The following is a 25,183-nucleotide window of genomic DNA, read 5'->3' as shown; positions in this document are numbered from 1 at the left end:
CTCGGGCGGAACCAGACTCGCAGTATTCATGCAGGTCTAGAAGGCCAGCAATATATAATATCCAAGCCTACTCCGACTGCCCTAGTTGAGCCCCAGTGGGGTGTTGGTCTAAACTGAACAACTCTGCCTTAGGGAGATATGCCTCCAGAAAAGGGTGCCAAAATCTCAGTTAAGACTAACTCACTGGGTAGAATCAGATTTCTCAAAAGGTGGGTTGAAATGTTTTCAGTACAATACAGATGATATATTGTAGGACTGTATACCTGAAGGCTATATAATTTTAATGTCACCCCAATAAATTCAAGTTAAGAAAAAAAGAAACGTTCTCAATCGATGTGCAAAAGAGTGATGGGAAACCAAGTTCAAGGGAACAAGATTGGGAACTTGAGTGCCCTTCAAGAACACAGCAGGGGAGGGACTGATTTCTTCTGGAGCTTTCATTATACGAGGGGAAAGTCTGGTGAAGTATATAGTTCAAAAGAAATCCACGCCTCTTTTGTGATTCTCTTTAGTCATCTCCCACCTCTGCAAGTCTGAACCACTTGTCCATTCTTGCACAGTGGTGGTTGTGGGGAAAATAAAGGAATGTGGCAAAGGGGAGAGTGGCTGTCCCACATTCACCCTTCTATTTGCATTTGTGCAGATTTGATCATATTGTTCCAAGGGGCCCGTGTCTATAATGTCTGCACTGTAACCACTGGGCACAGAGGGACTGTGGGTCCATGGTGGAATGGGGAGTTGTGGGAAGAGCAAGAAATGCAGAGAAGCAGTGGAGAGAGATGGAAAACTCTAGATGGATCTATAGCAACATCTTCTTCCCAACATATATATAAGGGGAAAGTGTCCTTTCTGTGGTAATAATAAATATTACCATTTGCTTTGAAAAGATTCTTTCGATATGATGGCTATGAATGTAATCATCACCATCATTATTATTATTATGTTGCAACCTACAATTGTTGAGAACTTACATGCTAGGTCCTGTGCCAAAGACTGTATTTATACTCTTTCATTTAATCTTAAAATAATCCTGTAAAATGGATACTATGCAAACTTTTTTAAGAAAACCAAGCCAGCCCTGGCTGGTGTGGCTCAGTGGATTGAGTGTTGGCCTGTGAACCAAAGGGTTGCTGGTTCGATTCCCAGTCAGTAAATATGCCTGGGTTGTGGGCCAGGTCCCCAGTTGGGGGCGTGCGAGGGGCAACCACACATTGATATTTCTCTTCCTCTCCTTCTCCCTTCCTTCCCTTTTCTCTAAATAAATAAATAAGTAAAATCTTAAAAAAAAAGAAAGAAAGAAAACCAGGTCAGACAGTTAACAAAACATAACCAGTGTTATGTTGTTGTTACTGACAGAACCAGGATTAAAACTCAGGTCAGTCCTCCCTGTGTGTATTAGGGGGTTAGGACCATCAGGAGAAATGCATAATAGAACAAAACCACAGAGGTTGCAGGAAGAGCTATAGAAGTGATCCAATGATCTGTCTCCTGATGTGTCATAACAATTGAATAAATTATATGATGTGTGATCTAATGGCAGGCACCTATTTTAAAAAAATGTCAGGCACATTTTACCTTTAAAGAAATAGAGAGAGCTGTTATAGAACTAGGATGATGTGTGTCAGAAGAGCCTTGAAGCCATTTCAAGTCATCTGTGCATTTAGGGTCTGGCACTAGCAGGGAGCATGAGGCCCTCTGCATGTGCTCAAGAATATAATATGAGCTGGTCTCAGTAGGAGGCTGTCATACAGCATCATTAATTTTCCTGAAACCATTTCCTCAAATCTGTTCCACTGGTTCTCCCTTCCCCTCCACTGATTGTCATCCTGGGTTCATCCCAGAGATTTTCTACTTCATCCCATAGATTCCACTTTGAGGCAGTAGAAGAGTTTCATTTTCTAGTTGTTGAAAAGTCAAGTGTCATCTAAATGAAACCTCCAATCTCTCATCCAATTTAAAGAAACTATTTCCCAGCGCAGAGCTGGAAGGCAGTCAGGCAGGGGTGGGGGACATTGTCTTTTGCTTCACATTGTTCTTCTACTACTTTCCTCCTCTGCACCCCACTCATTGAGCTGCGTCTGGCTTAGCCAGGGGCAGGAAGAGGGGGTGGAATGAGAGAAAGAGAAAGGCAGCAAGGTCTTACCTGACTGGGGCTACTGTAATCTGGCATCAATATCCTTTGTAATGGCAGAGGCCCAAATGCTGGCTCTTTGGCTCATGGGTTAGGTTCATGATTTCCTCGTGTCTCTAACTACCACTTCATTCCTCACCACCAGGACCCTCTGGCCTAGCTCTTGTTATTGACATAGGTGCACTCTCCAGCTGACCTACCCTCGGATCCTGTCCTCTGGGCTAAGGCTGCTCTGCCGTCGAGGGAACTTCTTGGGGAATATCCTTTAAAGAGAACTCTAGCCCAGCAGCATTTAGCAACATGCTGTGTTCTGGAATTGGCGATGGGGTAAGGGTTCGCTGCCCCTTGACATGTCTTGCATGAATGGGTAAATACTTCTTTTTGTAATGTGATGGTATATACTTCCTAATTGGTCAGCTCTGAGCTATCAGCAGAAACTTAAGATATTGAAAAAAGTTCCGTTTAACCACTTATTTCAAGACAAATATGATCAGATACCATAGAACCAGAAAGCTTTCATTTGATTTAGGTGGTAGATCCTAATCTGCCGTTTTAGCATCAAGGTAATAGTTCAGACCTTCTTTATTCAGTTTGTTTACCTCTAATGAGGAAATTGGGACCTCTTTTATTGTACTAATTATCAGTAGAGCTATCATTCTTGAGTACCTGCTAGTAACTGTATTTCCTGATATAAACTTTCATAAGCCCTGTATGCTAAAGGGCACACATTGACGGTAACCGTCAGAATGAGGCAAAGCCAGATATTGCCCCACACTGGCCCCAAAGTCTGTGCTTTTCTCGATAGAATTGCATGTCCACAGCAGAATTTAGGAAGCAACTAGAATAGCCTTCTAGTTGGTATAACTATAGCCTGGCCACACCATAATCATGGCCCAAGGACTTCTTACTTCTAGTGATGCAGAGTGTAAAGCAGTGATTCCAGCCTTGATTGTACACTTGAATAATGAGGAGAGCTTTAAAAAAAGAGAGAGAGAGAGAGACAGAGATGCCTGAGACTAATCCACAATCAGTAAAATCAAAACCCCTGGAGCCGGGTGGGTTTATATATGTATTGTGCCCAAGCTCTTGAGGTGTTTCTAAATGCAGCCAGAGATTGAGAACCTCTCATTTACACAACGAGATAAGTCTTACTTTAAGTACCTGCCTGGGTTGTAGGTGAGAGTCATTGTCTCTAAAAGTAGGCAGGAAGTTTGAAAATGAAATACCAAGAGATACTTGTATATAATGGTAGGGAAAATGGAGCCAGTCAGTCTCCGTCACCCGGATGTCCGGGCAATTATGATTTAGCAGTAGTCATGTAACCTGAGTATGGGCCTGCGGGCACGGAATCACGCGCTGTTGTGTAACATCTTGGCACCCTGCTGGCTTTGTGTGCATTTAGCATCTAAGGGAGTTGGGACTTCCTGCGGCGTGACACGTGGCTTAGGGTGTACGTGGGTCGCCCCACTCCTGAACAAAGGCATGTCAGGCATCCCCATGGCTCTGTGAATTTCCTTCTGTCTCCTGAGTCCCATGAATCCTCCTGGCCTTGACGGGCTGCAGGGCAGTCATCAAAAGGGAAGTCGTACTTGATATTTACATTATAAATATTCCGTGCTCCTAATTGACACTCTATGTTAACATATGTGATAATGAAGATACAGTTATTATATTTACTAGTTCCTGCCACTTAACTTACCGTTTTAACTTATTTATAACATGGAGAGAAGACCAAACACAGAGGCAAGATTCTTCTGGCAATAACCTGAGATCACATTACTAAATAAGCCCTGCATAAGGGTAGTAAATGCAGCCAACATAGAAAATGAACACATTAACTATCAAAGCACCATTCCTTTAAAGAGAATCAAATAATGCTGTAGAGATTAATTACCATTTCCCCATTAATGAGCATTTCATTTGATCTTCATAACATCCTTGGAAGGCAAGTAATGCTATTACTCCTGTGTAACAGGTGAGGATCCTGAGATTCTATGTGTGAACAACATACCCAAGGTAGAACTAAAACCAAGGTTTCCTGGCTGAAAATTCCTTCTTTTGACTACTTTGCACTACCAGAATTGATCTAGATTCAGCAGATCTTTAGTGATGTCAAAGCCAATCCAAATTCACAGAGAGGCAGGCCTGCCTCTTGTATATGTGTTGATCTAATAGCTATAGTGATTCAGAAAAGCTGACTTGTGGGAATGATTGGAAATGACCAGTGGAAATTGCTTTCAGTGCCGCTCTCATGAATCAATGGTTCTTGCTGATTTGAACAGCTGAAAAAAGTTTACTGATTCAAAATTGGAAAAGTGGTTGAAGAAAAGCCCTAAGGGTGAACGACCTTTGTCAACCTTCACAGAGGGAGTTCTGCCTTCTCATTAGACCTGAGGAACAGTGAGCAGGATGAAGACAGAGGCCTCTTTCTAAAGGAGAGCCCCACGACAGGACGGAATCTGTGATTTGGCCACTAAATTCATAAAGAAATCCTTACATGAATAATTCTGTATCAAAGCACTCCTGTTAAATGCCTAGCAAAGCATGACATTCAAGGATTTTATGCATTTTGTTCCAATTAACTACTTGATTCATTCCAGCAACAGGAAGTAAAATATTTCTTTTTTTAAAGTTATTGCTTTTATTTTGCGTGTGAGAGGGGAAGAGTGGGGGCAAGGGGAGAGGTTTCTTTTCCCACTTATTTATGCATTCATTGGTTGTTTCTTGTATGAGCCCTGACCGGGCATCAAACCTGCAACCTTGGTGTATCAGGACAATGCTCTAACCAACTGCGCTACCAGGCATGGGAAAAAAAATATTTCTAAGAACATGACCTAGACCATATGTATTGTGGTGTTCACCATTCAAAATTATTTTGTTTATTTCATACTCTGAATTCACATGACTTTATTGCTTAACTATGTGATTGGAAAGGTACATGAACTCTTTCTAGAAAAGCGAAGATGGGTCCTGTCCAAGGGTTCCTGTGTCATATCATCAAAAATCTTAAAACAAGGACTAAGGAGAATAAAAAGCTGACCCTGAATGTTAACCTGGTACCAAGGCCTTTTTGGGATCTGCTTCTCAGTAAATTCCTCATTCCAGTCTGTGTGTCTGGCTGTTCTCCCTTTGTCCTACACTCATAGGACCCTGCCGTCCTTGCGCACGTCCCTCACTGTGCTGCTACCTCAGCTCTGGTTATCGGCCTCCGAGTCTCCCTTTGTCTGACTCAACTGTGACCACAGGAGCAGAAAGCAGAGTCAGCACTTACTTTTAGGAAAGGCCAATTATATATTGCTGTGATGCACTGACTTTTCCAGGGCCACCAGTTTATGTCGATCTTGTGGTATAAGTCAAAGTATGCATCAAATGAATGAGCTCACTAACGTGCATGGCTGGTTTCAAGGTGTTTTTATACCACAGCAATAAATACTATCTTTAAACTTTGTATTTTAAAATGGCTTTACAGTTTTCTGTTAAAAACAGCCAAACTGAAAGTACCATGAAAATAATACAAAGTTCTCATTCACTCTGAGCATTAATTATATAGAAGCGGGTGGCCCCTCCTATTCTTATCATTGTTCAGATGTGGTTGTCACATTGTCATAACATTTTATTGTATTGTGCTGGGAATAGTGTGTTCTCTTTTTCAACATAGCGTTGCTTTACATAGGCTTTCTAAATATGTACACAGTCCAGATATTCATCATTTTCATTGCCACAGACTTTATCCCCATATTAAAGTTTGAAAGTTTGTTTAATCACTCCTTCATTGTTAAACATTTGGGTTGTTTCCAGTTACCATAGGTGCTATTACAAATAAGGTGGCTATAAATATCTTTATACAAGTAGCTTTATACAATTATCTAAAGCTATTTTCTTTAGATAATTCCCTAAGGTGGGGATAGTAGCCCAAAAGGCATAACCATTTTATTTAGCATGTGCAGTGCCAGAACACCCTGTAAAAACAACACACTGGATTAGCAGCAACAGTCAATGAAAGAGGGCACCTGGGCACCGCTATCCTTTTTCCCGCCATGGATGTTTATACTGTCCTTAAAACAAATACTGCCATGGCTACAGATCTCAACAAAGCCATAGGTTGTAAACATCCTCTGCAGCCCAGGGTGCCCACAGGACCCCTCAGAGGCACGCGTCTCCCTGTGGCAGCCCACCCATGTGCGAGCCCTGTGAGTGGCTGCTATGTATGCTCATCACTTGGCGTGCGCCCTTTGTGCATTTTGGCTGGCTTCCTGGAGGTCAATATTCCGGGGAATTCTTAGGGAACAGAATCAGGGAGCGATGGTTTGGAGTTTGAGAAGGAACCAAGTTAGATAAGTTGCCTGGAATTCTCCCAGTTCTGCCAGCTTTAAATTCCTCGTGTAATCTACTTTCATGCCGGTTCACAGCTACCATTGGTGCTTCCTCCCCCAGACTAGCCCTCCTGGTACTGCCACTGCACATGGTCGTGCTTATTTCTGCGCCATGTAGTCATCAGCCCTGGCTCCTGCCAGAGGTTGCTTGGAAAAACTGCCTTGAAATCTAATGAGATGGGTGTTGTCCTCAAGACAGAGGAAGTTAATGACCATGGCAACTTTGCTGACTTCCATTTCACCTGCCTGCAGGAGTTGGCACTTGAGAACCAAGATTAGCTAGAAGGGCACCTTGTCTCTTTGACCTCCCTTCCTTGCCTCCCCAGAGCTGCCAGGGAGCCATATGGACAGGCTCATAGGGTTTCCTCCCCGCTCCTCTACCCTTGGCAAGTAGTCACTTCATCCTTCCATATTATTTGCTCTTAAAAGATCAGCTCTTCTGGGGATAGGAAAATAAATTCCCAACTAGATTCACTTTAAGGAAATGTGTGGAAAATGAGTATGTATTTCTTTCAGATTCCAGAAAAATAATTTCCACTCTGCTGGGGGATGCATCACATAGTGAGTCAGAGTCAGGCATTAGGCAGAGGTGGGAAGGGAATATAATGGACTTCACTTGGCTCAAGGAAAAAATAATCTCAGAGACCATCGGATGTTACCATCCTTTCTCTCACAGTCATCAGTTGTAGTTGACATGAAGATAAATAGAAAAATGACCTCTTGGGGGCCACAAACACTTGGAATTTTTTTCTCCTCTATTCCTGCTGAGTTCAATGATTAAACCTCATTGAAAGAAGTATTACATTTTTGTACCTTCTTTATTCTTTCTAATCACTTTTCCTATCCTTTCAAACTCCACTTGTTTGGTATGAGATTGCAGGCATAACAGAAAGCAGAAGTAGTAAATTTAAAACTGTCTACCTTATTCCCTGCGAGCCCAAAACTGCAGCAGACAGGCTGCTTTCTTGTTCTCTGCCAAATCGCTACGAATTCGACACCCCACCAGACTCTGGGCCCACACATTTGAGAGAACTCTCCAGTAACCAAACGAATCATATCTCAGAAGCTGACTTGTATTTCAAGTGTCAATTTCCTTAATATATTCTTATTATTTTCTTTATTTTTTCTATTAATTTCATGATCATATAAACATAGCTTTCAAAGGGGCTTTGATAGATGATGATTCTACTCACATTTTTAGGAAGGTTTCATCAACAATTCCAGGTTTTTAGAAAGTATAGTTAGAAAAGTATTTGCATATTTTTTTGCTGAGAATCTTAAGGTGCATGCTCTGTTAAAATAACATTCCCTCCAGGCATTCAGAAGGGTATATAATGACCTGAGATATACTTAAGGAATAACTGAGATAACATATCACATTCATCTGAATGAGCAGATCCCTTTCTTGTGTTGTGTTTAAAAGCCTACAGTTGGTTTTGCTTGGAAAGGATATTTGTAGGATGAGATTTATATTACGAAAACACATAAACTATTTGCCTGAATTTGTACCCTATCTTATCAGACAGGTGCTGACATTTCTTGCTGTAAGTTAGAAGATGCCTTGTCCTGTCTCCTGGCCTCTTTGCTAGGCTTCAGAGTTCCCTAGGCATATCCCCCTGAGCCCCTTTAAACAAGCCCTGTGCACCCACGCAGACCCATGCAAGGGTGTAAAATAAAGGCACCACCATTCTTTTCAGAATTTCCCCTGGCTCCCTTCATTTGCTTGCTCCATTGCTGCTCTCTCATCTTCTTAGCTTCTTGCTCAAGCCTGCATCTGGATTCATATACTCCACCCAGGCTCTGCATCCTGAACTTAGTATGGGATTTGTTATTTTAGTTTTAGCCTTCACCATTTTTCAGTCTTCATACCTTCTGGTCTCTTCTCTCTGGCTTCCCCCATCACAGCCATGAGCAAGAGGCAGCCAACAATCCCCGCAGCCGAGGTGTCCAGGCTGGGAGAAATCAACCACAGTCTATTCTGTATCCAAGAGGGGGAGAGGATTAGGCCCTCAGAAATAAGCTGAAAATGTCGCATGGAAAAAAATCAACACTGGAGCGTGAGCAAAAATTCTTTTGAGTTTTCAGATGCTTTATAGCTTCATCTTCCTCTTCGGTTCCTGAAACTTATATACAGACATAACTGACAAGGAAATGACAACGTGCCTTATTAAATGGAGTTTTGTACTTATCTGGGCAGATTTTAACTTCAAATAGAAACAGGAGACAAAATTCTAGTTTGGAAAAGAGCTTGAAAGAAAACCAGTTAGATTTTGCCGGGGGGAGAGGATGCCACTGTGTCTTCTAAGAGGAGTCACTACCTAAAATGGTTTTAAAAATATTACTCTTTGCTTGATCAAAAAAAAAGGACACACAATCATTGTATTTTCTACCCCTAAATTTAATAATATATGGAAACCTGGGTAATAAAAAAATACTAACAAATCCTCAATAGAGCTTATTTACAGTTTTTACTGTAGATGACTGATAAACTTGTGATTTTTTTATCAATGGTTTAAAAAAGTTTTCTGTATAACTTCAGTTATCCTGAGAGGCTTTCTTTCTCAACTATGTGCTGGGCTCCAGGCTGTCTCTAAAATTGCATTTCTTTGATTTTAAATGTGTGCTTTTAATTTTAAAATTTGAAGTGAAACTCATATACCTTATTGATAAAATTAACCATTTTGAAGTGAACAATTTGATGCCCTTGCATACATTCACAATATTGTGCATCACCATCTCTGAGTTCTTCTAAAATATTTTCATCACTCCAGAAGGAAACCCTGTATCGGTTAAGAGACCATTCTCCATCCTCACCTCCCTTCAGTCCTTGGCAATCAACAATTGGTTTTCTGTTTCTATGGATTTACCTATTCTAGATATAACATATAAATGGAATCATAGAATATATGACCATTTGTGTCTGGCTTCTTTTACTTAGCATAATGTTTTCAAGATTCATCCATTTGTAGCATGTATCAGTAGTTCATTTCTGTAATACATGTGTTTTTAATAGCTTAAGGCTGATGCTTTCCAGACATCACTTGATAAGTAAAAGACAAATTCATGCGGTCATATTTCATATTCAGCTTCACAAAAAACCAAAGTACTGTTTGTCCAAGAGCTGTTGGATGCTTCCCTCCATTATGTGCCCCCCTGATTTATTGGGCCTTCCCTAGTGTTACTGAAATATTATAAATGGCTACTCCACTGCCTATTGAAGATCTTCAATGTTAAAATTCTCCTTTTTATTTGAAGGAACTTTCTTCAATGGTCTTGAGCCCTGGGATATACATACAAGAACAGAGAAGCTTTTTATGTAGCTCTGGTCCCTTTGCATTCTGTCCATGACTATAAAATGACACCCTCCCCATTCACTGAAGCTGCCTTTCAGATACACTAACACCTGCAGAGCAAAATCAAGTTGAAGTCCATCACTGAAACTTCAGTATAAGTCCCGTCTCTGGTTTCAGAAAAGTGGCCTTTTGGTAGTGTCAGGAAAAAATTCTAGAAGAAACTGCTTCCAAAATATAGCCATCTTGTCAACAAGTAGGGCTTTATGAACAAAGCATGCATCTGTAAAGTCTGTCAAGATGTACTGACAAAAATATGTGAAAGAGTTCCGAGAAGCTTTAAGAACAGACTGAGTTCTGTTGTTGGAACTGACTGCCTATTTAAAAGTGCTTGACAATGAACAGCTGTGTATACATGTCATCACAATAGTTGTTTTCTTCTTCTTAATGAGTTCTTACAACTTTAGTTGGTCTTGAAGAGTATAAAATGCTTGTCTTAGAGCGTGAGTACTAAAGTTGACTGTTGAAAGCAGTGCTCTCAACCTTTTATATACCAATACACATGCAGGAAATTATATTAGAATAGCACATTGGGGTCAATGGTCAAGCTGATCACTCTTAGAGATGACTGGATCAGGGGTTCTGGCCACTCTGGTCCCTATAAGCCACTGCTAGGGTTCATACTTCAATATCTTAGCATACCAGCTTGGAAACTCTGACCTAAAACATGGTGTGCAATTCAATAACATGTGTAAGCATTTGCTATGAAGACATACAGATGGCCAACATAGACATGAGATGATGCTCAACATCGCTAATCATCAAGGAAATGTAAATCAAAGCCACAAAGAGATATCACCTGCACCTGGTAGAATGGCTATTATAAAAACAACAACCCATAAGTGTTTGCAAAGGATGTAGAGAAAAGGCAACCCTCATGCACTGTTGGTGGGAATATAAATTGGTGCACCCATTGTGGAAAGCAGTATGGAGTTTACTCAAAAAATTAAAAATAGAACTATCATATGATTCAGCAATTCCACATCTGGGTATTTATTGAAAGAAAACAGAAACACTGCTAAAAAAGATATACACACCCTCATATTCGTTGCAGCATTATCTACAGTAGCTAAGATACTGAAAAACCTCAGTGCCCACTGATGAATAAATGGATACAGAAGATTTGGTATATACACAAAGCAACACGCTCATTCATAAAAAAAGAATGACATCTTGCCATTCACAACAACATGGATAGAGCTCGAGGCCATTATGCAAGTGAGATAAGTCAGACAGAGGAAAGACAAACACTGTACGATCTCTCATATGCGGAATCTGGGGGGAAAGCCAAAAACAAAAAAGGCCAAGCTCCTAGATATAGAGAATTAGTGGTTTCCAGAGGCAGGGAGTGAGGGGTGGGAGAAATGGATGAAGAAGTTCAATTTACTCAAGGCAAAAGAAAATGGAAAAGAAAATTTAAAGATTCTCTTAGTCACAGAAAGACTGTTTGTAAAACCTGCTTTGAAATCTTGATCCACTGACTTGAACCACTGTCCTAAATACAGTGTAGCTAACACAGCAAAGATAAAAAATAAACTCTTGTAGTATATTTTCTTAAATCTCTTTTAAACTTGAGTTTTTTTAATATAACACTTTTTTATTGTTTTATTATAGTAGTCCCGATTTTCCTCCATTACTCTCCCCTGCCCTACAAACCCCCCATCTCCCACAATCAATCCTCTCCAACCCCGTTGTCTTTGTCCTTGGGTCCTTTATACCTGTTCCTTGACTAGACTCTTCCCCTTCTTTTCCTCATCTCCCTCCCCTCTGGTTGCTGTCAGTCTGTTCCGTCTTTCCATGCCTCTGGTTCTATTTTGTTCGTTTGTTTGTTTTGTATGTTAGGTTCCTCTTATAGGTGAGATCATATGGTATTTGTCCTTTTACCCCTGGCTTATTTCACCTAGCATAATACTCTCCAGTTCCATCCATGCTGTCGCAAAATGTAGGAGTTCCTTCTTTCTTTCTGCTGCGTAGTATTCCATTGTGCGAATGTACCACAGTTTTTTGATCCACTCATTTACTGATGGACACTTAGGCTGAGAACTTTGATCCATGCAGTGAGATAGATTTTGGCAGTTAGCAAGAAAGTGATTTTTCTAATGTTTATGGTGACAGTTGGATTTAAAATTTTAAAATGTTGAATGTTTTTAGGCTATCTGATATTAAGTGTAAGGGACTACATATGTGGTAAATCTTTTAATAGTTTTCCAGAATTCTGTGAACAGATGGATAGAACTTTATCATCTAGTGATTACTCTGAAATTAACAGTTATGGGTTTGAGTGGCATTGTGAGAAAAATACAATATGTGATGTTCTAGTTCTTACTGGGGTTTGTTTTTTTTGATGCTTGTTTTCATAAACCAAACATTCAGATTTGTCCCTGCCTGCTACACACTGAGCCACAGGCCTGCCACACACATGAAATGACTGGTACCTACACGTTAGGGAGAGGCACGAATAGCCCCTCAGGGCATGCGCACCAAAAGGGTTGTATTTCAAGAGTCATTCTCAGTGTAGCAGCTGTGATCAATACATACCAAACAATGAAATAAATGCTTACTAATCCAGGCTAACTGCGTCAGAAGAACAGTTCATCACTGTGGATGTATTGTATGCAAGTCAGAGCCTTTCCACACCAAAAGGAAATGCAGCTGTCATAGCAGGTAACTTAAAGAAAGCTGTTGTTCTTAAAATATTTACCAGCCTGAGACATTTCCGCTGCTTTCCCGATGAGTCTGCCATTCCTTTCCCATCATGCAGATCATTAAATTCAGATTATCTACACATGGCAAGAAATTCCATGTGGCTCTGAATGTCTTTCTTCTGCTATGTAGCTTGCTTAAAAAGCCTAAAAAAATGTGTGAAGAGAGGGGGAAAAATAACCTGAATATGCTATCCAAATACTTCACTTAGGTCTGGCATCTGATAACGTTCAATAGATGGATGAAAACAGTGAATGAATAAAAGGTTACATTTCTGCTTGGTAAACCTCTTTTATGCTTTTCTGGGCTTTCAGGTGATAGTGCACCTGCCTAGATTTATCCTCCTTCCAATTCTGTGACCAAAATATTTGCATTTGATGTCATTGTTAATTGATAGGTGTCTCATCAGGAGGTAAATAGAAGATGGTTATACGAATCAGCCCATGGACCCTTTCTTTCCAAGGAGGTGCTGGAGAGCTGCTCTGACTGAGCCTACCCTGCAGTCCAGCAGAATGGGATAAGTTAGAGAAAATGACTTGCTTTAACCTTTTAATCAGTTCCTAGAGAATTTCATGCTAAAGGGTTTGCTACATACACTCATTTGTGCAGGTTGATACTATTTTATAAGTCCTTTTTTCCTCGTGAAAGTGTGGTCTAAAAGAAAACACAAGATTCTACTTACTGAAAGGACATAGGGACATAAGTTACCTATAAATCCAAAGTTTTCCCCAAATCCCAAGGCAAGGAGAGGACAAGCAAAATACTTAAATAGCTGGCCTCTATTCCATATGCTCATAGAAGAGCATACTGTCTCCTTTTGCTGTATCTCCACAAATAAAACTTAGCTTAGTGTCTCTACACAGTTTATGCATTGATAGAAAAGAATATTTAAACACTTAAGAGGTATTAAGAGTCTTAGAGGTATGAAAAAAGAATGGGAAGATAAAAAATATGAGTGAAAAAAGGTCTGTAGAGTGGGTAGTAGGGAAGCCAAAGAAAACGGACCTGGAGGAGTGGATGAAAGGAGAAGCAGGGAAAGGAAAAGGAGAAAATAAAACACAGAGGAGACAGTGGAGAGAACGTGCACACAGAAATATAAAGCAAGTAAAACAGTGAACTGATTCAGAGTTAAGGAGAAAAAACTGTTTATAATTTTATTATTCAACTGCAAATGTTCACCCACAGAATGCGGGCAAATAACTATTTGTCATACCTCGCACTGGTATTCAGTACATGTGGATGGAACAAATGGATGTGTCTCCGATCATTGCTAAATTCATTCTTGTTTTAGCTGAGCGTTTTCAGCCTCAGAACTACTGATAATTTAGGCAAGATAATTCTTTGCTGTGGGGGCTCACTTATGCATTGTAGGACACTTAGTGGCCTGTCTCGCTCTTACCCACTAGAACCAGCAGCATTGTGCTCCCCGGACAGCTGTGGCAAACAAAAATATCTCCACCATTGCCAAGGATCGCCTGAGGGCATGATCACCCCCAGTGGATAACTATTGTTGTAGATATATGGACACACTGGAATATACCTATTCAGTGATGTGAAACATATTGTTAAATAATGACAATGAAGTGTGTAGACATCAAGATAAAAATATGTCACATTGTTTGTAGTTAAGAAATTATAGTATTTAGTTGTTTTCATGAGATTGTCAAAGTCTTCCTTTGGAGGAATGGCCAACAATACTATAGGAGGGTTTTGTTTTTTTTGTTTTTAACAGAAAATCATTTAGTTGTAAGATGTGATCATTAATCACGATCATTTAAACTTGGTATATTGATAAATGTTATTGTGTTGTGTCCATATTACATATGACTGTGGTTTGTTTACTTTTTCATTTTACATTTCTGTTATTGCAAAAACTCTATTATAAAATGTTCTCCCTAAACTCTATTAAATAGTTTGTATATTTTTAGTTCCAAGTTAAATTGCTATATGCCTGATACTCAGAAAAATTAAATGTGATTTTAACGGTCTCTTACTCTTCTTCTCTCCAATATTCATTGGGAACTTACTGTGATCCACTTTCACTCTGTATATATAGATCATTACTTGACCTTAAACAAAAAACAAACAAACAAACATACAAACACACAAAAAAACCTTACTCAGTGCATAAACAGAGAAGCAACCATGCATACATGGAGACCAAAACCAGAAGACAGGATTTTAAGTGGAAAGTTTCTTTTTTTTTTTTCCGAAGACACATCAAAGCTATATTCAATGTATACAAATGTAAACGGAACTTAGGAAGCTATTTTGAATGTTCCTCCTGCTGCTCTTATGATAAAATCATATCTGTAACTATAGGCTCTCGGATGTTTAAAAAGCAGACATTGAAATCATATAATGTCCCTGTTTCTCAGACCAGGAAAGCAAGGCAGGGGGCAGAGGAAAATAAATTCATGTTCCTCCAGCAATATGTCAGATGCAGAGAAGCAACGAGAGTGGAGACCTTGGCCTGCAGCCCTGTTGGTCAGTTCACGTTCAGGCTCTGCATCAATTCCAACTAAGCTTGTCACGTACCTATGAAGGGTCGGTGCTGCACCCAGCTCATTCTGCTGTGTTCTCTAACTCACTGCTCAGAAAACCTGTGTCATCAGTTCTGTCATTCATACAGGCAGGAGAAGGCAGGCTTAATAAGGTGAAGTCATTTTCCTACATTCAAAAAAGTCAATGGCAGAACTGAGATGTGGACATGGGTCTTTTAAGGTCAGGGCTTTTCTTCTTTACCATGTTAATTTCCATAGTGGGTTTCATAAGCTAATTAAAAATAATTTTCTAATTATACTGTGTTACAAGTTTATTGTAGGAAACCCTGAAATGATAGGAAAAAATGTAAGAAAGAAGAGACTAACATCTGTAGTTCAGGGACAATTGCTCTTACCGCTTTGGGCGGTTTTTCTTAGAGTATGACGTCCACATGTATATGCACGTACACTTTTTCTCTTTCTCCGTCCCTTCCTCCCTCCCATTCTCTCTCTGGAGACTTTCCAAATAAATTGGAATTACATTCTTCATAGATCATATTTTATATAACATATCATGAGCATTTTACTGTTATAAATACACCTTTTACTGGATAAAAAATATGCCACCATTTATGTATACTATAATTTAGCTAATTTCATACTGTGAATATTTAACTAGCTTAAAATTTTTGTCTGAAGTAACAGTATAAATTATTTTCTTATTCACAAATACTTTGTTTGCTTCTATATTTATCTTCCTTCTTGCAGAGTTCTAAAGCTCAGTTTACTGGGTCAAAAGGCAGAAAGGCGGTAAGCCTTCCCAGGAAGGTTAAATTTACTACTACAAGTTGCATATGGGAATGATTATCTAAAAGTAACCTCATCAGCATTAAACATTATCAGCTAAACATTAGTGCTTTTGCTCTAAGAAGCAAATGATAATGTCCTATTGCTACTTTAATTGCGTTCCTTTGATTGTGAGTTTGATTTTTAATAAATTTATTAATGTAATTAGGAATACACAGTTCATTAGCTTGAGTTCAAATTCTAAGAATAAACACTTGAAAGCTTAGAGAGGCAAATATCCAAAGAGTAATTGTTTCTCCAGGTTCATATGGAAAGATAAAACTCTTTAATGACAATGGCAAAGAAAACTTTACATGTCTTTGGTTATATTCTAATTCTGATGTGGGCTGTAGGGGCTCACCCAGGCAGTTTTACAGGAATGGTGGGGGGCTTTGACTTTTTAATCCATACTTATTCTAGTGCTGACTAATAATAAATATGCAAATGGTGATTATTACAGATTTGGACATACTGGGTCACATAGTTGGTTTTATTGTAACATGGGATTCTTGAATCAAATGGAAATTATTTTCCAAATGATAGTATCATTACCTGCTTAACAACCACAGGATGGTTCAACAAATAAATGAATATTAGGTTATGAAAAGAGGTCCTATAAGTGTAGGCTTACACAATAGTCTTTTAAATACTTCTAAAAATGAGGTGCCATTTCAATAGAAATCTCTAAAGCATGAATCTTTAAATTGAGCCTTTAAAGTAGGTAGTTGTCAGTTCAACCTTTCAAGTAGCTCATTACCAACACTCATTCAGGCTTGGGGCTGACTTTCGTTAGGTCAGAAGAATAAGGCTCCCTCACATGAGAAGATTGGCAAGAATGAATGACCATTTGGACTTGACTGTGGTTGCCCCCACGATGTTTTGCTTTGGAACTGGGTAACAAAGTAAGCAGAAGAGAGATGAGAGATCAAAATATACATGATTCTATGTGGCTCCCACTGCGTTTGGAATTCTTTCCAGAAACACTGAAGTACTGGAGTTGAGCAGCCTATGTGGAGTGAGGAATCTACCAAAGGAGCCTAGAAATATGAGCTCACTGATTTTTGTAACTTTAGCTTGGGGAGGGGTGTGTAGAATTGAAGGGTCTGGCCACCATGTTGGCCTTGTCTTGCTCTTCTGTGGTTACATTCTTCCCCCTTCTGTTTTTTATTTATCATCAGGACTAGTCAAGGCCCCAAACTTCTTCTTTGTCTACTGCTTCTGACCTCCATCATTTCATGCCTTTTTATGCAGTTCATTGTAGATGTGATCTAGTTTATATAGTAAAACATTGAAAAGAACCAGTCACGAAGACATTCCATGAACTGTAAATTAAATATCATGGAAATGTATAGTAAATTAGGGCAAAGTAAACTTGATACTGCCTTCCTTAAAAAATGTACACATAAATAATACACACAGCTATAACTTCAAATGTAACATATATAGTGCCAAAAATTGCTTCTAAATTATCTAGTTCTAAAATTAATTCTAAGTGGGCAAAACTATGTCTCTATGAGCTAAAATCTGTAGATAGATTAATTCATTAATTATTTCATCCATCCTAAAACATTCATTGAGTTGAAATTTGCTGACAGTCTCATTCATTTATTCATTCATCAACCCAATAAACATTTATTAATTCTCTCCTTAAAGTAGTGCACTGTGTCATGATGAATAGAATATTGCCCTTCCCCTAAGAAGCTGATAGAAATTTTTACAAAAGTGACATTAGAGGCTCCCAGATCTTCTCTGCCTAAGGGGTTAAGAGAATGTTTTCCTTTGGCTGGGAAAATTCTGCATTTAGAAAATTAGGAAACATTTAGACAACTCTATTAAATGATAATTACCTTCTTGACAGGTATCAGTAAAGTTTAATCAGTATCATGCATATGTTTAGATGAGCTTGAGAAGAGTAATATATGCATACTTTGTATGTTATGCATTTTAAAGTGCTAAAATATTTAGGAGATTAAAAGAAAACATGAGTGACCTTTAATCTTATAATTACAAATTGAAATACATATGCACCTAATTAAAAGGCCCTATACTGAATAAGTAAAAGTAAGGAATATTACTGATTTACTGGGTCTCCAAAATTGAGACGGCATGTTTTAGAGAGTGTTCCTACAGGCTGTAAACTATGCAGCGTAAGGAGATAATGTATAGTAATTTAAAGCACGGCTTTCCAGTTACACAGACTTGAGTTCAAATTCTGAGTTAGTCATTCATTAGTAATGTTAATGACTTGGGGACAGATATTGAACCTAAACCTGAAGTATCCTTGTTCATAAAATAAGGAGAATAAAACATGCACATCACAGGGTTATGATAATTAAATTAGATAATGTACAAAAAGCCTTAAAGACACTTCCTAGCATTGAGCAAGTGCTTAGTTAGTAGCACTATTATTATAAACCTTATATACCTTATGTTGCTTATAATGACCTTATATAAATATAATCATAATTTTGTTTTTTGATCATTTCTGAATATAACCAATTTAAGGGCACTTACAGATCGCATTAGGCTGTTTCCAGCACTTGGCTATTGTAAATAGCACTGCTACGAACATTGGGGTGCACAGGTTCTTTTGCATTGGCATTTTAAGATTCTTAGGGTATAATATGGGCAGTGGAACTGCTGGGTCAAAAGGCAGTTCCATTTTTAATTTTTTGAGGAAATTCCATACTGTTTTCCACAGTGGCTGTACCAGTCTGCATTTGAACAACAATTTAAAAAAAAAAAAGAAAGAGAGAAAAAGAAAAACAGAGAGAAAAAGGGAAAAAAAATAAAGCCCATATCCTATTGTAATCATAGTGATTATACAAAATAAAAACATTTAATCTATTAAAAAAACGATATTGCATTAGTCTGTGCTTCTAAACTAATTTAGCAGTTTACCTTGTAGCTTGTCTATCAAGCAACATGATTAACCACTTTACCAACCAATCTAACGTCTGGGACTAGAAACTCTGCCAGCCTTTTTGGTTCCCTCAGTTAGTCATTAACAAACTATTTTAAATAGAAAAATCCATTTACTTCAATAAAAATTTGAGATAGTAATACAACATAGCATAACTTATATTGGATAAGTTATTGGTAATGATCTGGCAAGCAGATCATGAACTGTACCATCTCAAGTTTGTATTTAATTATTATTTAGTTTATTGATCTCCAGGTTCTGATTAAGGCTGCTGTGCCAAACTCCAGTATGTGTGCAAGGGAACTGTGCCATGAATACTACCCCAGGGCTTTCCCTGTGCCTACTCCTGATCCTATTTCATTCCCTGTACTCTCCTGTGTATGAAGAGCAGGACTGAGAAGAGAATCTATTGATAATGGCCATGTGGAACCATTTTAGTTATCTTTGCTAAAAATTCATGTATACATAAAAGAATATATTGATTCACAGCATGATAGAGGTTTCAGTTATTCAGAACCAGAGTGGCTGTTAAACACATGCTTATTTAGAATTGGATGGAAAAAGAAAAAGATGAGAAAATAACTGTTTACAGAGTTCTCCGTATCTGTCAGGCACCATGAAGACTTTTCTCACATCGCCACACTTAATCCTCACAACCATCTTAGAAGGCATCATTAGTCCACATTTTTTAAAGTCAGGAAATGCTATGCAAAGGACGTGGGTAAATGCCTGCCTCACAGTCAGGAGGCCAGCAAGATGTGGAGTTGTAATATGAATATACAGCTGAGTGCAAAGCCTATCTTACTTGTACTACACAATGCTGAAATAATAAATTCACTTTTCTGAGAGGATTTATCAGTTCTTAATAAGTGCTTATAGAATGCCTAGCTGCTGAAAAGAATGGAGCTAGGGTGAGGCACAGCGATAAACTTGTGAGATGTAGCCTTTGACTTCAAGGAGCTAGAAATCTAAGAGGGCTTTTAAACATCTGTCTGACATCTTAACATTTCTATGTCCATTAATACTACTCAAAATTCACAGAGTACTTAATGACCTCATTAAAAGGCATGCTGGTACGAAAAACTATAAACCTTTTAGAGTAAAATAAGAGAAAAACTTTGAGACCTTGGGTTAGGCAAAGATTTCTTAGATTTAGTGTCAGTGTAATCCATGAAAGGAAAAAGTTGATAAATTTGACTCTTTCAAGATAAAAATTTTGCTTTGAGGAAGACTGTTAGGAGAATAAGACCAGCCACATAGTGGAAGAAAATATCGCAAAACCACATATCTGACAAACAACTTGTATCCAGGATATCTAAAGAATTCTCAAAACTCAACAACAAACAACCCAATTAAAAAATGAACAAAAGACTTGAGTGGACACTTTGCCAAAGATAACATACAAATGGCAAATAAGTACATGAACTAATACTCAATTCTCATTAGTCTTTAGGGAAATGCAAATTAAACCCTCAATGAGATGTTAGTATGTCCCTATTAGAATGCCTAAAATGAAAACTATATTAAACAACCTAGCAAACAAAACAACCGACAGTACCAAGTGCAGAGGAGGCTGTAGACAAACTGGAACTTTCCTGCATTCCTGGTGGGGATGGCAAATGGTACAGCTGCTCTGGAAAACAGTTTGGCAGTTTCTACCACAGTTACACATACTTATTATATGGTCCAGAAATTCTACTCCTAGATATTTTAGATGAAATAAAACTCCCTGTTTTGCCCAAAACCCTGCATGTATTGTGTATATTTACCCCAATCTGGCAATAACCCAAAGTCTCTCAGCTGAGAAACAGATAAATTGTATTATATCATTATAATGAACTACTACTCAGCAATAAAAAGGAACAAACTATTGATATATGCAAGCACATATATCTATCTATATCTTTATATAGATATCTACATATGTTTATGTATACAGATACCTGCATTCACGCACATATATTTAAAACATACAATTTGGAGAATCTATACTAAGCAAAAAAAGTCAGGCTCAAAAGTCTATATATGCTCTACGACTTCATATCATATTCTGGAAATGACACAACTACAGAGAGAGAATAGTTCTCTTCCCTGATAAGGATGGGGGAGAGTTTGGCTACAAAGATGTAGCATAATGGATTTTGGGGGGAATTTGATAATAGAACCATTCTGTGTCTTAACCATGGTGGCAGTTATGTGGTTACATTTACCCAAACTCATTGAAATATACACTAGAAGGGGAAGAGCTGAGGGAGGGAAGGGGCGAGGGAGCAAGGGAAAGTGGTGGGGGGTAGGCAGAAACAAATGTATTTGAAAAAATAAATAAATTAAAAAAATAAAAATAAAAAAGAAGGAAAACTAAATAAAATAAAATAAAATAAAAAGGGTAGCTAAGTGGATAGGAAAACATGACTCACAAATATGCTGTCTACAAGAGACCCAACTCAGAACAAAAGATATACATAGGTTGAAAGTGAAGGAATGGAAAAAAATATTCCACACAAAAGGACGTGGAAAAAAAAAAAGCTGGGGTAGCAATACCTGTATCAACAAAACATACTTTAAAACAAAGTCAAGAACAAGAGACAAAGATGGTCACTTTATAATACTTAAGTGAGTAGTCCAACAAGAATATATAACTCTTATAAACATATATGCATCTAATACAAGTGTACCTAAATATAAAAGAAAATATTGGAGGATTTTAAGAAAGAGATAGCAATACAGTGAATGTGGGGGATTTTAACACCCTGCTGTCAACAATAGAAGATCTTCCAAACAAAAAATCAACAAGGATATTGCAGAATTGAATGATACTCAAGATCAAATGGACTTACTTAATATTTATAGGACATTTCTCCAAAGAAGTAAAATACACATTCTTCTTAAATGTACATGGATCATTCTCAAAAATAGACCACAAAACAAGCATCAATAAATTCAAGAAAATTGAAATCATATTAAGCACCTTCTTGGATCACAATGGCTTGGAACTAGAAACAAACCTCAAAACAAAACAAAACAAAACAAAACTCTAAAACATTCAAGTACATGCTGGTTGAATAACATGTTATAAAATAATGAGTGGGTTAATAATGAGATCAAGGAAGAAATAAAAAAGTATATAAAAATAAATGAAAATGAACACACAACAATCCATAACCTATGGGACAGAGCAAAGGTATAACTGAGATGAAAGTTCTTAACAATACAGATCTATCTAATGAAGATAAAAAATTCTCAGATAAACAACCTAACCCTACATCTAAAAGAACTAGAGGAACAACAAACAAAGCCCAGAGCAAGAAGGAAATAAGGTCAGAGCAGAACTAAATGACATAAAGGCAAAAACAAACAAACAAACAAATAAAAAAACAAAAGAGTCAATTAATCAGTAGATGGTTCTCTGAAAAGATTAAAAAAATTGACAGTTAACTAGATTTGTCAAGAAAAAAATAAAGAGGACCCAAATAGATAAAAATCAGAAATGAAAGAGGAGAGATAACAACTGACACCACAAAAATACAAAGGATTATAAAAAAAATTACTATGAACAACTATATGTCAAGAAATTGGACAACCTGGGTGAAATGGGTAAATTTCTATAAATCATATACAATCTTTCAAAACTGGATCAGGAAGAAGCAGAAAACCTGAATAAATTGATTATAACTAGCAAAATTGAAGCAGTAATCAAAAAAATATCAACACACAAAAGCCCTAGACCAGATGGCTTCACAAGCGAATTTTACCAAACATACAAAGAAGAACTAACACTCATCTTAACAAACTATTCCAAAAAACTCAGGAAGAAGGAAGACTCCCAAACTCTTTTTATGAGGCCAGTTTATCCTAATCCCAAAACCAGGTAAAAATACAACAAAGAAAGAAAATTACAGGCCAATATCTCTGATGAACATAGATGAGAAAATCCTCAGTGAAATACTAGCAAACAGGAATCAACAATACATTAAAAAGATTATACACCATGATCAAGTGGAATTTATTCCAGGGATGCAAGTATGGTGCAATATTCACAAGTCAAAAAAAGTGATACATCACATAAAGAAAATGAAAGACAAAAATCTCATGATCATATCAATAGATGCAGAAAAACCATTTGATAAAATTGAGCATTTTATGATAAAAACACTCAGAAAAGTGAAAATAAAAAAAAATACCTCAGCATAATAAGGCTATATATAAAAAACCTATAGCCAACATCATATTCAATGGGCAAAAACTAAAAGTGTTCCACTTAAGATCAGGAACAAGACAATATTATTCACTCTTATGACTTTTATTCAACATAGTAATGGAAGTTCTAGCCACAGAGATCAGACAAGAAATAAAAGGTGTCTAAACTGGAAAAGAGGAAGTAACACTGTCATTATTTGTGGATGGCAGGGTATTCTACATGGAAAACCCTATATGCTCCACTAAAAAACTACTTGACCTAATAACTGAATTTGGCAAGGTAACTGAAGTCAGTGTTTGGAAATCAATGGCATTTTTTGTACATTAACAATGAACTACCAGAAAGAGAAACCAAGAAAAAAAAATACCATTTACTATAGCAACAACAACAAAAATAATAAAGTACATAAGAAGATACTGAACCAAGGAGTAAAAAGACTTGTACTCAGAAAACTGTAGAATACTAAAGAAATTAAGGAAGAGACAAATAAATGGGAACATATACCCTGTTCATGGGTTGGAAGAATTCACATAATTAAAATGTCCATACTACCCAAAGAAATTTATAGATTCAATGCAATTCTTATTAAAATACCAATGGCATATTTCACAGGAATATAACAAATATTTCAAAAATTTATAGGTAATCAAAAAAGGCCCTGAGTGGCCTGAGCAATCTGAGAAAGAAGAATAAAGTTGGAGAGATTACAATGTCTGATATCAAACTGTACTAAAAGTCTATTATAACAAAGACTGTCTGGTATTGGCATAAAAACCAGACACATAGGTTAATAGAACATGATAAATAACTCAGAAATAAACCCATATCTCTCTGGTTAATATTTGACCAAGGGGGTACAAACACACAATGGAGTAAAAATAGCCTCTTCTAATAAATGGTGATGGGAGAACTGGAATTGTAAATGCAAAAAAAAAAAAAAAAAAAAAAAAGAAAAGAGACTAGACCAACAACTTAACACCATACACCAGAATAAACTCAAAATGGATAAAAGACTTAAATATACATCATGATACCATAAAAATCCTAGAGGAAAACATAGGCAGTAATATTTCAAATATCCTACATAGCAATATTTTTGCCAATATATCTCCTAGGGCAAGGGAGATAAAAGAAAAACAACTGGAGCTACATCAAACTAAAAACCTTCTGCAGGACTAAAGATATCATCATCAAGAAGAAAAGGGAACTGACTGTATATGAGAATATATTTGCCAATGATACATTGGACAAGGGTTTAATCTCCAAAATATAAAAGAACTCACATGACTCAACACCAGGAAGACAAACAATCCAATCAAAAATGGGCACTGGACCTGAATAGACACCTCTCCAAGAAGGATATACAGATGGTCCATAGACATATGAAAAAATGCTCAACATCACCAGCCATCTGAGAGATGCAAATTAAAACCACAATGTGATATCACCTCACACCTATCAGAATGGCTATCATTAATAAATCAACAAACAACAAGTGCAGGCAAGGATGCTGAGAAAAGGAAACCTTACTGCACAGTCGGTGGGAATGCAGGCTGGTGCAGCCACTGTGGAAAACAGTATGGAATTTCTTCAAAAAATTAAAAATGGAACTGCCTATGACCCAGAGGTTCCACTGTAGGAAACACCCTAACAATCCTGAATGACTAATTCAAAAGAACTTATGCACCCCAATGTTTATAGCAGCGCTATTTACAATAGCCAAGTGTTAGAAACAGCCTAAGTATCTATCAGTAAATGAATGGATTAACAGACTGTGTGTCATTTACACAATGGAATACTATGCAGATGAAAGAAAGAGGAAGGACTTCCTACCTTTTGCGACAGCATGGATGAAACTGGAGCCTATTCTGCTAAGTGATAAGCTAGTAGGTGAAAGACAAATACCACATGATATCACTTATAAGAGGAATCTAATGAACAAAATTAACTACTGATCAAAGCATAACCTGAGACATGGAAAGGGAACAGACTGACAACTGCTAGAGGAAAGGCGGTGGGAGGGAATGGTGGAAAGAAGAGAAAAGGAGTAGTCAAAGAACAGGTATGAATGACCCAGGCACATGGATAATAGGGTGAGGATGGACTGAGGGAATGGGGAGCGGGGCAGGATGAAGGAGGGCAAAGGGAGGAAATTTGGGACCACTGTAATAGAATA

The 25,183-nt window shown here is 37.7% G+C and overlaps 1 protein-coding gene across 2 annotated transcripts in view; it reads right to left on the bottom strand.

The window, feature by feature from the left end:
- B3GALT1 (beta-1,3-galactosyltransferase 1) overlaps positions 1 to 25,183 on the bottom strand; it is a 110,038-nt gene that overhangs the window by 66,931 nt on the left and 17,924 nt on the right. The gene's annotated exons all lie outside the window — the stretch shown is intronic.

The sequence above is a fragment of the Pteronotus mesoamericanus genome, unplaced genomic scaffold (genome assembly GCF_021234165.1).
Source record: "Pteronotus mesoamericanus isolate MK-2021 breed Mesoamerican mustached bat unplaced genomic scaffold, CSHL_Meso_final scaffold_651, whole genome shotgun sequence".
Taxonomy (NCBI): Eukaryota; Metazoa; Chordata; class Mammalia; order Chiroptera; family Mormoopidae; genus Pteronotus; species Pteronotus mesoamericanus.
Note: the sequence above shows the minus strand (reverse complement) of the source record. Positions and strands in the feature narration are given on the sequence as shown.